At 43.8% G+C, this 13,849-nt stretch overlaps 1 pseudogene; it reads right to left on the minus strand.

Annotated features, from left to right (window-relative positions):
• Positions 1–10,782: 10,782 nt before the first annotated feature.
• Positions 10,783–11,399, minus strand: LOC125153156 (H/ACA ribonucleoprotein complex subunit 1-like; annotated as a pseudogene).
• Between the last annotated feature and the right edge of the window lie 2,450 nt (positions 11,400–13,849).

Below are 13,849 nucleotides of genomic sequence, written 5' to 3' on the forward strand. Positions count from 1 at the left end.
AAGAGAGAGTCCCAAGCAGGCTCCCCTCTGCCGCACACAGCCTGAGGCAGGGCTGGATCTCACAAACCAAACCAGGAAATCATGACCTGAGCTGAAATCAAGAATTGGACGCTTAACCGACTGAGCCACTCAGGTGCCCCATTGGCACGGTTTTACAAGCTTCCCAGGCGATTCTTTTTTTTTATTTTCTTAATTAATGTTTTTTATTTTATTCGTTTTTGAGAGAGAGACAGACAGAGCATGAGCGGGGATGGGGGGGGCGGCCAGTGGCAGAGAGAGAGGGAGACACAGAATCCAAAGCAGGCTCCAGGCTCTGAGCTGTCAGCACCAAACCCGACTCGGGGCTTGAAATGAGAAACCAGGAGATCATGACCTGAGCCAAAGCCAGACACTTAACGAACTGAGCTACCAGGGGCCCCTAAAAGCTTCCCCACCCAGGTGAGTCTAATGTGCAGTACTTGGGAACCAATGGGCGGAGCTGAACCGGAGGACGTGAGGCACAGCCAGGTCTGCCAAGGTGAGGAATCTAGGCGCCACAATTCACCCAAAACACTCCTAACTTCCACTGTGGCCAGCATCCAATCAATTAAACCAATTCCCCAAAAGGGGCCAGAATAGCATTCTTCACTGTGGGCTTCAGACCCCATGCATTAGAATCATTTGGCTGGAGGCCTTGGGGAGGATCAGGATTCTAGGCGCCCATTTCAAACGTGCTAAAGCAGAGTGTTGGTGAGCAGCCACGAAAATAAGCATTTTTAGAAGCTCACCAGCTGGTTATGATATACTTTAAGGTTTAGAATCCTTCATGGGGATTTACAATTGTTACCTATCCTGGACTGTTTCCATGTTAAAGGGAAACCTTTAAGAAGGGCAAGATGTAAAACAAAGGAACCAATAAGGACATCATAGCATTGTCAGAAGTTCGTAGAAGTCACGGGGATCGACTTCCTCCTTAGGTTAGCTAAGATACCTCAGAGCTAGGCAGGGTAAGATGCGGGTTCCTGACAGAGTCCTGGGCATCAGACCTACCTGTTGGAAAATCACAGCCCCATGATTACGACTGTGCCGCTCTGGGCAAGTTCCTGAACCTTTCCAAGCCTCCGTTTGCTCCTCGGCAAAATAGTGGTAGTAACTGCACGCATCTTAGAGGGTTGCTGGGAGGAAGGAATTAGGAGAATACATGTGCATAGCTTAGCCCAGAGCTGGGTGCACAGTCAGCGCTCAACAAATCTTAGTGCTTTGGGAAGTGCAGAGCATGATTCAAGACCCAGGAATCCTGACTCCCTGATCAAGGTTTCTCCAGGTTTGATCTGAAGGAATTCTAGGCTTCAGAGCTTGGAAGGAGAGAAACTTTTTACCTGGATTTTCTCAGTGCATATCAAATCATTCCACTTAGGCTCCAGGCCCCACCCACCTCTGCAACCCTGTAGGCCTCCACATTACTAACTGTTGATGCAAGCATAAGATGGGATATTTTTTTTTCTAAGTCAGAACTGAAAAATAGCAACAGAAGAGTTACCTCCCCAGGCAGGGACAATCGCAAGAGAGGAAACAAGGCTTCTTCAGATCAGTTTCTCCACCTGAGCACTAATGACTTTTACAGCCAAATAATTCATTGCTCTGGGGGGCTGTTTTATACATTGCCTACTAGATGCCAGTGACACCCTCCCACAGGTGTGACAACCAAAGACATCTCCAGACCTTGCCAAATGTCCCTGGGAGACAAAATTGCCCTCAGGTGAAAATCACTACTCTGGGTACCCCCACCCTCACCCCAGAGCAGGCGTACTGGACAGGACTCTCTCTGGGCCACCAACATTCCTCTCCCTGCCCTTGGTATTTACCTGATAAAAAAGAAAAGCAGAAATCCATTTCCTTTGCATCTGTAACTGAGTAGCCCATTTTCTTTTCAAAACAGAGTGGCTTAGGTGCGCCTGGGTGGCTCAGTCAGTTAAGCATCTGACTCTGGATTTCAGCTCAGGTCGTGATCTCACAGTTCTTGGGTTCTCACCCCGTGTCCGGTTCTGTGCTGACAGCACGGAGCCTGCATGGGATTCTCTCTCTCTCTCCCCAACCCCCCCACTCCCACTTGCTGTCTCTCTCTCAAAATTAAAACACACACACACATGCACACACACACACACACACACACACACACACACACCAGAATGGCTTAAGATGAGGCCATTTCTAAGTTGAATAGAGCTCAGGGTGGGCTCCGTAGCCCGGGTCAGTCACCTGCCAACCCCCTTCTAGTTCTGACAAAGCTCTTGGCAGTACTGCTTCGCTCCATCATGATTAAGCAGACTTTATTAGAGTCCATGACTCTATAAACAACGTCAGATGTGTTGTCAGCCTCACGGCTGTCGGTCTAAAAACAAAACGCAATAAAGGAAGTGGCGACAAATGGATGAGAACTTTAGGGATACTGCATCTCATAAGATGACGCATGGGGTTTAAATTAGGCAGAAACTTCATCTGGATGTTCTAATTAACATTCCCCTTCTTCTGGGAAGTCCAAGGGCATATGCATCTCAGGTGTAGGAAGCTAGGGAGTTTATTACGTGGGGGGGGGGGGGGTGTCACCGGCCCCACCTTCTCACTGCTAATGCATCCATTCTCTGCGTGGCTCCTCAACAGCTCATGGAGCCCCACTGTTGGAAAGATCAATGCTAGAAATGTCAGAATGATTACTGGATTGACTGAACGATTCGGAGCCAAAAAGTATTTGTTTCCAAGACTTGCTAGCCTAGGCATTGTGATGGTTTTTACATCTAACCTGAGTCTAAGGATGCAGATGGGTTTTGGAGGAATTATCTGATCGTCTTTCGAGAAGCACAAGTAGGCGTCTGCCAGGGCCCCTCACACAAGCAAGCCTGATCTCCATTTCATGCAATCACTCATTCAACAAATACTCCCGGCATGCTCCTGTGTACCAAGCACTATTTTAAACAATAGGGAAGAGAAGTAAGCGAAAGATGAAAAAAATCCTTGCCCTTACGGAGGTTACGTTCTAGTGAATTTCTTGGTGAACTCTATGTAATTTTTTCAACTGAAAATTTTTTAGAAGAAACTAGAGTGGGTAACCACCGATGTAAACTGACCAAGTTCACCAAAAGGATGCATTTTGTTAGAGTTATCACTTAAACTCTAAGAAGATCCCAAATAAAACTTTTGTAGATTTGGAGGCACTGGATAAAAAGAGAAGTAAATGCATTGCAAAGGTAACATGGTCATTATGAACCCACTGCAAAAAAATCTAAAGGTAAATTTACCAACAGTGGAAAGATCAGCTCACTCTGAAAACCCATCTGAAGCCCCAGCTTAGTTAGAAAAAGGCTATTGGTCCTAGAAAGATTCAGAAAAACTAAATGATGCCAAAATATGGTTTGGGGGAGGGAGGGAAGGAGGCAGGACACATCTCTCAGTGGCATTCCATTGAAAAGCATTCGGGGCCCAGAGAGACACGGTGGAATAAAGATTAGATTCTGGCACACGTACAAGGCTCCAACTGAAACAACACAATCAGTCTTCCCTCCGGGCCACAGAAAATAGCCTCTTCTGGATGCTTGTCTTAGGACACAGGACAGCAGAAGGTAGATGAGGCCAATCAAATCTTCCTTGGTTGTTCCAACAGACACTGGGCAGCATGAATTTTATGCTCGGGGGGAACGAATGGTGCATTTTCTGGGTCAGAATTCAGAAGTTAGAATTCTGGAGAAGAGATGATAATGGTCTGGATAACTTATATTATCATCCCCAAGGAATTAGAGGCATGTATGCTCCCAAGAATCAAGCATGGCTGGCCTGGGGGCCTCATGGCAACAGTCACATGTTTCTGAATGTTTGGAAGGGAAGTGTATTACCCACTTGTTTGTTTGTTTCCATCTTCCCTATAAACAGTTTGGTCTCCTTCGGGGGAAAAGAAATCATGTGAACAGAGAAAACAGACACACACATAGACACACTCCCTCAAAAATGCTTTGCTCCAGTATCCATTGAAGTCAGATTTTTCTAGGGCAAGAGAACTCTTAACAAGGAAGACCCCAGCTTTTCTCAAAGTTTCAGGTCAGGTTGAGTGCTGAATACTAGGATTTGAAAAAATTACAGCAGCTCTTTGGTTATGTGGAATGTTAAAGTTGCCCTTTCTGGTTTACAATAAATAAATGTAGAATTTAGAATTCTCTCCTGTCTAGCATCCTTACAAATGCTTCTCTCTAAAATTCACCTGTGTCAGGACTGCTTTCTTTAGGAAAATATTATTTTATGTCTATTTTATGTATTGATGATACTTGTGGTTATTCTGTCTTTAATGACCTACTAGAGGACTGGAGCCTTTACCTTGCTGTTCCCTGTACCTGGCATGCTGTTCCTCAAGCTCTTTGCATGGCTACATCTTTCTAGCCTTCAGGTCTCAGTTAAAATGACACCCTTTTGGAGAAAACTTCCATGACCTCTTCTAGATACAGTCCTTCCCTTCTCCAAAATTATCTACCTTTCTGGCTTATTTCTTGATTAATTTACTCATTTATCACTTGGCTCTCTCCCTAGAAATAAGCTCCGCGAGGCCAGAGACCTCTCTGTTTTGCTCATTACAAATTCCTCAGCGCACACACTGAATACTTAAATATTTGAGTGAATGAATGAACAAACCAAGGATCAAGCAATGGGGTCACTCTGCCGTCAGGAGACTCCATCGCTTTTTGGCCTTCACTTCCCCCACTATAAAATAATGGTAATAACACTCAACTCAGAAAAGAGAGATCGAATTCAAAGTGAAGGTTCCCTTTACAGGGATCTCAAACACGAGAGTGGCTTTGCTGAGCATCAGATTCTGGAGGCCAGCGAGAGGGCTGCGGGGGGGAGTCCTGAGGAAGTGAGTGAGCGGGGTAGGGCCTTGAGAGCCACGAGTGGGGTCTCCACTCACCTGAGAAACAACCAGCAGTAAGCCCTCTATGTCAGCTCCAGAAGACAAAGAGAAACCTGGACCTCTAGTGACATTTCTGTCTCCTAGCTCAACAAATGTATTTACATGAGTTCTTTTATTTAGACTTAAAGCTTCACGTGGATCCCAGAACCACCAAGACCTTTTAATTGTATGAGCAGACACACAGGAGATCTTTCAAAGTTATTTAAAATTGGAAATGTATGCCATAGGGAATAAAGCCAGGCAAGTATCATACTCAGAACTGAAACACATAATGCATAGCTATAAAATAATGCCAATGAACACACACACAGAGAACTGCATTTATGGTTCCCAATGTGTGCAGTAGACTTAAAAGTATTCACCTTCGAGATCTCTGCATTTATTCCTACAATGATTCCATTCATCAAACCACATTTGGATCTCCCCTTTTGGAATTTCCTTCAGAAAATTAAGACACTGGTTAAAACATTGCCTCTTATGGTAAATGTTATCCACGTGGCTCGGTTTGATTTTTGAAAATGACCAAACAGTAATTCAGAGCATGCCTTGGGGTTGGGAGGGAGAGCAACCAAGTGGGTAATTCCTGGTGTTTTACTGAAATAATGAAGCCAGGGTTTCTTGTGTTGTTCAAAAAGAAGCTTTAAAGACAATAATCAAAAGTGAAATTCAAAAGATGTTCCACTGGTTTCATCATTCAAACAAACAGAGAATTTCCAAGGTAGGAAATCTTGAAGGACAACATTCTTTCAGATCTATAACACGTAATATGTTTATTTAAAAATTCCATCTGATGACTTACAGAACAACCTTATATGGGAAAAGTAGCTTCCAAATGCGTACAACCCCCACTTCTCAATAGCCATGTGCTACATTAGGATCTGTATGTTTTGATTCTGGTATCTAATGTGAGAAATTGAAGATACAATTCCTCTTGCTTTTCAATCAGTCCTAAGCAAGATCAAATGAATAGGAGGAAGCCTCTTGTAAACATTATTAATCACTTGTTTTATGAAAGTCACCGGGGTGCATCATTACAGCTTTTTCTTAATGCTTTTTTAAAAATCATAATCAGGGGCGCCTGGGTGGCTCAGTCGGCTAAGCGGCCGACTTCAGCTCAGGTCATGATCTCTCGGTCTGTGAGTTCGAGCCCCGCGTCGGGCTCTGTGCTGACAGCTCAGAGCCTGGAGCCTGTTTCAGATTCTGTGTCTCCCTCTCTCTGACCCTCCCCCGTTCATGCTCTGTCTCTCTCTGTCTCAAAAATAAATAAATGTTAAAAAAAAATTTTTTTTTAAAGTCATAATCAAACCTGAAAATTTGGAAAACAGTGAATATAAATAATAAGAAACAAACACCAGTAATCCCATCATCTATAAGTAACCACAGTAAACATCTGGGCACGTATCTTTCCCTATCTTTCTCTAGCATGTCTGTTTGTATACTGTAGAAACGAATTGCTTAGGATGGATGGCCTATTCTGCCACTTCATAGCGGTGGGTCCTTGGGCAAGGTACTCTGTGCCTCTGTTACACCATCGGTAAAATGGGAGTAAGAACACTAGTCTTGTGCATCACAGCAATCGTATGACATGGGAACATTAAGGTTATAATCTAGTGTCTAACACATAATAAGATGCAAATGAATTATATCCTCATTTTTATTATCATACAATTTGGACTGTAGCTATTATCGCTGAAACTTATATTATGAGCATTTTCCTTGACAGTTTTTTAAATTCTACTACACAAGCCTAATTAAAACTTGGAGCTATTAGGGGCACTTGGGTGGCTCCATCAGTTAAGCATCAGGTCATGATCTCACAGTCGGTGAGTTCAAGTCCCGCAATGGAGCTCTGCACTGATGGCACAGAGTCTGCTTGGGATTCCCTCTCTCTCTCTGAACCTTCCTGGCTTGTTCTCTCTCTCTCTCTCTCTCTCTCTCTCTTTTTCTCTCAAAAATAAATAAATAAACTTAAAAAAAAAACCTCGGAGCTACTAATCTGTTAAACAAAACTACTCACAGGTTGGTAAATAGAAGAAGTTGTAACCTGATATGAAGGCAGAAATGTCAAAGCAGCCGGTAGCTGATATATATATATTTTTAAAGATTCCTCGGGGGGCGCCTGGGTGGCTCAGTCGGTTGAGTGTCCGACTTTGGCTCAGGTCATGATCTCACAGCTCATGAGTTCGATCCCCACGTCGGGCTCTGTGCTGACAGCTCAGAGCCTGGAGCCTGCTTCTGCTTCTGTGTCTCCCTCTCTCTCTGCCCCTAACCCACTCACATTCTGTCTCTGTCTCTCTCGAAAATAAATAAACATTAAAAAAATTAAAAAAAAAAAAAAGATTCCTCGGAACTCAATGACAAAACCAACACGATTGACATCCCTGACAGTAGGTTCAGGCACAAAGGGGAAGTTCAGTCTTTTCCAGTGGTTCTAAACTGGGGGAAATTGTGCCCCCCCCCCAGGGGACATTTGTTAGTGTCTGGAGACACTGGTCGCAATTTGGGGAGCAAGGTTATTGGCATCTGGTGAGTGGAGGCCAGAGATGTGGCTAAGCATCTTACAAGGCCCGGGACAATTCCTATGGCAAAGAAGTATCTGGCCCTTTAAATGTCATTACTGCTGAAACCGAGAAACCCTGTCTAGTCCTAATGAGCTGTAGTATCTCACACAAGTCACTTTCCCTAATAATGAGGGTGATGATGATGACAGCCCCATTGATTGAACACTACAACCAAGGGCTAGGTTAAATGCTTCCTGTACATTATTCTGGTTTTACTTTCCTGCAGTCGTATGATGGAGTCTCTATTTTCACACACCGTATGGGTAAATACAGGCCCAAGAGGGTAAAGAACTTTGCCCCAAATCGCACCGTTGGCAAGTTGTATAGCTTTAGGTCAAGCTTGTGTCATTGAACTCTTGGGGATTCATTCTAAGTTCCAACATCCCTGGGCCTCACCCTGAACTTCCGCATGTCTCCAGACATGTAAGAGATAGGTTATAATCTCCTGATAGAGATTCCATCTCATATGCCACTGCACTGGCATTTTAGCAGGAACCTGGCATACCATGTCCATAAAGATTATGTGGCCATGACGGCCCAACAGAAAAAAACAAAAACCAAAAAACATGATTCATGATTGATTTTTTGCTACAGGCAGAGGAGGGAAGAATAGGATATTTGTGCCACATGTTTATCTGTGGACTAGATGATCTTACATAATAAGTCTGTCCGAGGGCCAACCACCTATGTTCCTATGCTTTCTTTTCTCCAACATGAACAGCACAAGAGCTCTTGGCCACCAGCCATCTGCAGAATTGTGCACATCAAAGTGAATCGAGGGCTGAACAGCCTATTGCAAGGGCTTTATTCAACACACAGTTTTCCCTGGTTTGCAGGAAAACTGCTGAAAACTCTCAAGTCCCAGCCTACATAAGACAGAAAACATCAAAGTTCATGAAAATCACAGCACACCTCCACCCAGAGTCAAAGCCAAGAACAAACAACTTTGGGATTGGACTGATTTCATAAAATAATCTGAGTGAAGTAAAAAAACAGCAACGACGACGAAGTTTAGGGAGGCCAAATAATAATCTACTACATTTTTTAAAAATTATGCAATGTTTAGCAAACTGAGATCATTGGGGGAAAAAAAAAGAAAAAGAATCACACAAACTTTGCTAAACAAAGTCACATACCAACAAACATTTAAACCACTGGAACCAAGATGGGGAACCGGAGGCTTGTTTTTAGTTACAAAGATCTGAGGGATGGGGTGGGAAATAAACAAAAATCCACGGGGAAAATCATTAATAAGATACTCTCAACTATTTTCCCACAAGTAACTTCTTTTAAAAAAAAATAGAAAGAAAAGCTATAGCCTCTGTTAAAAAAGCCAATGTCCTGCATTCCTGTCCAAATAAAACCTCTGTGCAAGCAGTCAACCAAAACTCTGAAATTCCATTGTCATAACATTATGTCTGTGGGGTACCACTTCAGAATATCTTCCAAAAAAAAAAAAAAGAGAGAGAGAGAGACAGAGAGAGATGAGTAATTAATACAGTGTTCTGTAATGAAGGGGCAAGGAAAATTAGCAAAAGAAAACCCGTCCAGAAAGAAACTATGAGAAAATCTGAATTTATATCCTGGGAGTGTATCTTTTCAGGGGCTTCCTGTTTACTAACAAAAAGAACAACAAACACACACACACACCGCCCACATCAAGTTTTCCAGGAAGTTAGATATTTAAATAAAACAACATTGGGACTTCTTTCATGAAAGCAAAGTCATTTCTTCCTAAACCACCTCTATTTTTGATGGATGAACTGGTGTAGCTTTTATTACAGGAGTGGAAAATTGATTCTGAGGTATCACATTTCCGTCTGACTGAAAGATTCCAAGGCATATGGAGAGAAAACAATATGCAACACACAATTTTTTCTCATGAAATAAGCTGTTTTTTTTTTATCAAATCGTCTTACAAGCATAATCATCCGTCTCTGTACCGCAAAAGCAAATACGTATTGAAAACTCTCCTTAAGTAAGATGCATTTTACTAATGTCAAGCTTAAGGCAACTCAGCAAGAGATGACAACACTGTACTAAATTATTTACATTCGTGACATCTTAGCTGTGTCTACAAGACACGAAAATATTGTGATGAAAAGAGAAAGTCAGTAATTGCTCAGATATTATGTCTAGTCACCAGCAGCTGGAATTTCCTCAGTATTGGCGCTCTCTCTCTCTCTTTTGCAAAGTTCACTGAGCGGGCTTTTCTCAGAACTTCTGTCTGTCGCCTCACACCCCCCTGGCTCCAGGAGCTCCTTGCTTCCCCTTCTGGGGGGGGGGGGGGGCTCCACACATCCCCATCTGGGAACTGACTTCCGGTGGGCAGTCCCTAGCCGGCCACATTGACAGCTCATGGTGCGCTTGGAGAGAACTACATTCTGGCCTCTGTGAATTTTCTTAATTATCAAGGGTTTTTTGGGTTTTTTTTTGTTTTGTTTTGGTTTGGTTTTTCTGTTCGAAGACCTTGACTCTTCCATATTCTAAGAGTTGAGGAAGAAAAATCACCTAGCTATCCCCCTTTTTCCTCCAAATGTTCCTCCCACCTTATCCTACAGAAATAGCTTCTCAGGGTACCTGGGTGGCTCAGTCAGCTCATTGCCCTTCTTTGGATCAGGTCATGATCTCGCTGTTTGTTGAGTTCGAGCCCCGCATTGGGTTCTGTGCTGACAGCTCAGAGCGTGGAGCCTGCTTCTGATTCTGTGTCTCCCTCTCTCTCTGCCCCTCCCCCAATCTCTCTCAAAAATAAATATTTTTTTTAATTAAAAAACTAAATAGTTTCTCTTATAAGTAAATGCTTCCCCCTGTCTTTTTTTTCCCCTAAATGAAAACTGCCCAATTATTAAGCACCCACAGAGTTACAAGCATTGTACAAAACATTAAAACACATGTTCCTTCTCTTTTAGAGCAAAAATGCCTATTCTGTGGCACTCTTTTGTTTTGTTTTGTTTTGTTTTTTGAGAGAGAGATAGAGAGACAGAGCAGAGCGCAAGCAGGGCAGGGGCAGAGAGAGAGGGACACAGAGAATCCGAAGCAGGCTCCAGGCTCTGAGCTGTCAACACAGAGCCTGATGCAGGGCTGGAAGCCACAAACCTCGAGATCATGACCTGAGCTGAAGTGGGACTCTCAACTGACTGAGCCACCCAGACGCCCCTGTGGCATTCATTTTTGCATGGCGTTGACATTTTAGTTCTAGTGTCATAAAATGACCAGGTCTTCAAGACTTGCTCAAGAAACAAGTTTCTGACCCACGGCCATTGATCCCGCAGGAAGTTTCTCTGTCAGCTGTTACGCTTCACATCCTCTCCCTCTGAAACCACCACCGCCTTCCTCCTCTGAAGCTCCACCCTTCACGTCCTTTTCCACCTCGGCCACATCCTGCTCTTGCTCCTACTCGACCTCCCCTCTGCCACCACCTCCTTTCTCACCTGGAGGTCGAGGTAAAAACTTCTGCCATGCTAGCAGGGTATATGGGTCCATATAAAACTTCTGCATTTTTTTTTTGTTTTTTTAAAGGAAGATACCTTTATAGTTTCTGACGATTTAACTGAAAAATAAAAATCTCAAAGTTATCCAAATAGTTCACCTTACCAATTTGTTCTTTGTTCTCTCAAACAAACCAGAGCGTTGAAAGAAGGCACCTTATTTTCATCTATAGTACATTTACAAACTATGTCCTCGTCACCAGGATGCAGCAGCTCTCCTAATAAAAACGACACCTTCCGGAGGTCCTTGGCCTTGGCCTTTGGTAAAGCCAGTGCGGCCATATCCTGTCCACATCCTCCTCTGCCGCCACTGCCACCTGTGAAATGACCACCTCCACGTGGGACGTGGTTGCTGCTGCCATGGGGAATGAAGCCCCCACCTCAAGGAGAACCTCCATGACCTCCACCTTGAAAAGACATGCTTGCTCTACTGATGCCACGTGCACCTCTGGCCAAACCCCACATCTGTGATGGACAGGAGTCTGAACATTCTCCAAACTAACCGCCCCGCCAACTTCTTCCCAAGTCTTCCTTCGACAGTCCATCCTCATTTGCAGTCTCCTCACTCACTGAAGCTACTGTCTCTCCGTCCTCCGTGGCCCAGGGAGTGCCAGGATAGCATGGTCATGACAAGCAGTATTTAAAAATCATACTTGGGGCACCAGGGTGGCTCATTCGGTTAAGCGTCTGACTCTAGCTCGGGTCATGATGGCACGGTTTGTGAGGTCAAGCCTGGCATTGGGCTCTGCACTGACCATGTAGAGTCTGCTTGGGATTTTCTCTCTCTCCCTACATCTCTGCTCCTCCCCAACTCATGCTTTCTCTCTCAAAATCAACAAATAAACTTTTAACACATTACAAAGAAATAATCAAGTCACACTTGCCCTTGGATCTAATTCAGCCAATTATGATTTGTGTGTCCTTGGGGTAGTTACCTCTCCTCTCCAATCCTCACTTTTCATATCTGTACAATACCATGGGGTATTCATCTGTGTGGTTTGGCATAACAAATACCACACACAGTGTGGCTTAAACAAAAGACATTTATTTTCTCACAGTTCTGGAAGCCAGAAGTATGAGATCAAGGTGCCAGCAGCATTGGTCTCTGGTGAGACTCCCTTCCTGGCTTATGGATGGTCACCTTCTCACTGTGCCCTCACATGGTCTTTCCTCTGTGCCCACAGTGAGTGGGGGGGTGTAGGGGGATCTCTGGTGTGTCTTCCTCTTCTTAAAGGACACCAGCTCTACCAGGCTAGGGCCCGAGCCTTATGACCTCATTTAATATTAACTACCTTCTGATAGGCCTTATCTCCAAATATAGTCCCACTGGAGGTTAAGACATCAACATATGCATTTTAGGGGGACACAGTTCAGTCTACAACAAATACTATTCCTGTCTCCTAGAGTTACATGAGCAATGTGCTAGTTCAAGATGCAGACACCAAGACGCTTTACTGGGGAAAATGCCTGGGAGGGTAATGGGGGAAATGAAGGAAGCAAAGAGCTATCAGATCACAAAGAGTATCTGAATGATGCTATAGAGGCAGAGGGAAAGAAGGGAGTTTGGGTAGGGAAAGACTTAGATTACAGTAACACTTGCAAGGAAGTTTCAGCAAAGTCAAAGTCCTGAAACCCAAACCCCTGTTGCACTCAATTGCTGGCGGGGGTGCTGGGGGAAAAGGCTGTGGGAAGTGCTGGGAACACAATGGTGGCTTCAGAGGACAGCAGGTGGGACCATTAGTCAATTATGCTATGATATGAGGAGAGTCACTGCATGTCTACCACCAGGATCAAGTTCAATAACTCACATGGAGCCCCTACCCCCGATCTCAGAGTACAGGCTCTGTAACATAGTGGTGGTGATAGACAATTCCAATGATGGTGATCATGATGACATCATTCTTTCCAGTTTACTGAGGTTCTTAGAATCTGACTCGCATGGAATCCACTCATGGGCTGCCATCATGCTCTGAAGCTCCAAAATCTTTCCTGGTGAGCTGATCCGATAATGTCCTTGTTCTCCAGTACTCAACTGACCTTCCCATCCAAACACTTTTGTAAACATCTACTGAGCAGTAACATGTATTTTATCATCACCCAAAGAATCAGGGTAACCCTACGGTCACCCCAGTTTACTCTCTGGAGAAATATTCCAAGCTACTGACATAGGAAGAGGAATGAGACAGAGCCTGGCACACTCCTTGAGTTGAGAGCACAGAGGTGGCAGATAAGGCAGGCAAAAGTGGCTAAGGTTCACTCAGCAGGGTACCAGACAGAGTATAAGGAGAGGGGACTCAGAGATTTGCTGAGAGTCCCCTTGATTATTTAGTGGAGAACTGATCTTCCATGAATGTGAAAAACCACCTGAAGCCTGAGGTAGGAAGAATCACTCAAAAGAATCAGAAGAAATCCTTTGTAGAGCTCATGTGCTACCAGAAATAGCAGATGATCTCCTTAATCAGAGTGAAAAACTTTGTAATTCACAGGGCATCAGGGGCAGTACTCAGAAAGGTCTTTCCACAGTAATGGGGAATCACAAACCCTAACCCAATGCTGATTTGGCCCCAACCAACAAAGCTTAAAAGCAAGTCGCAAATAGGACAAACTACTCCCAAGTAACTTAACCTTGTCCCAGAACAAAGTCCAAGAATGTTTAAAGGAATACAAAAATATCCAGCACTTAACAAGGTAAAATCCAAAATATCTAGCATCCCATCAAAAATTACCAGGCATATAAAAGTGAAAATTGGACCCATAATAATGAGAAAAGTCAATCAAAACCAATCCCAAACTGATACTAATGTTAGAATTATCAAGCAAAGACATTCAAAATTGTCCCAAGGAAAATCAGAAAATATTTTGAATGGAAT

Source organism: Prionailurus viverrinus, chromosome A2, assembly GCF_022837055.1.
Source record: "Prionailurus viverrinus isolate Anna chromosome A2, UM_Priviv_1.0, whole genome shotgun sequence".
In the NCBI taxonomy this organism is placed as follows: Eukaryota; Metazoa; Chordata; class Mammalia; order Carnivora; family Felidae; genus Prionailurus; species Prionailurus viverrinus.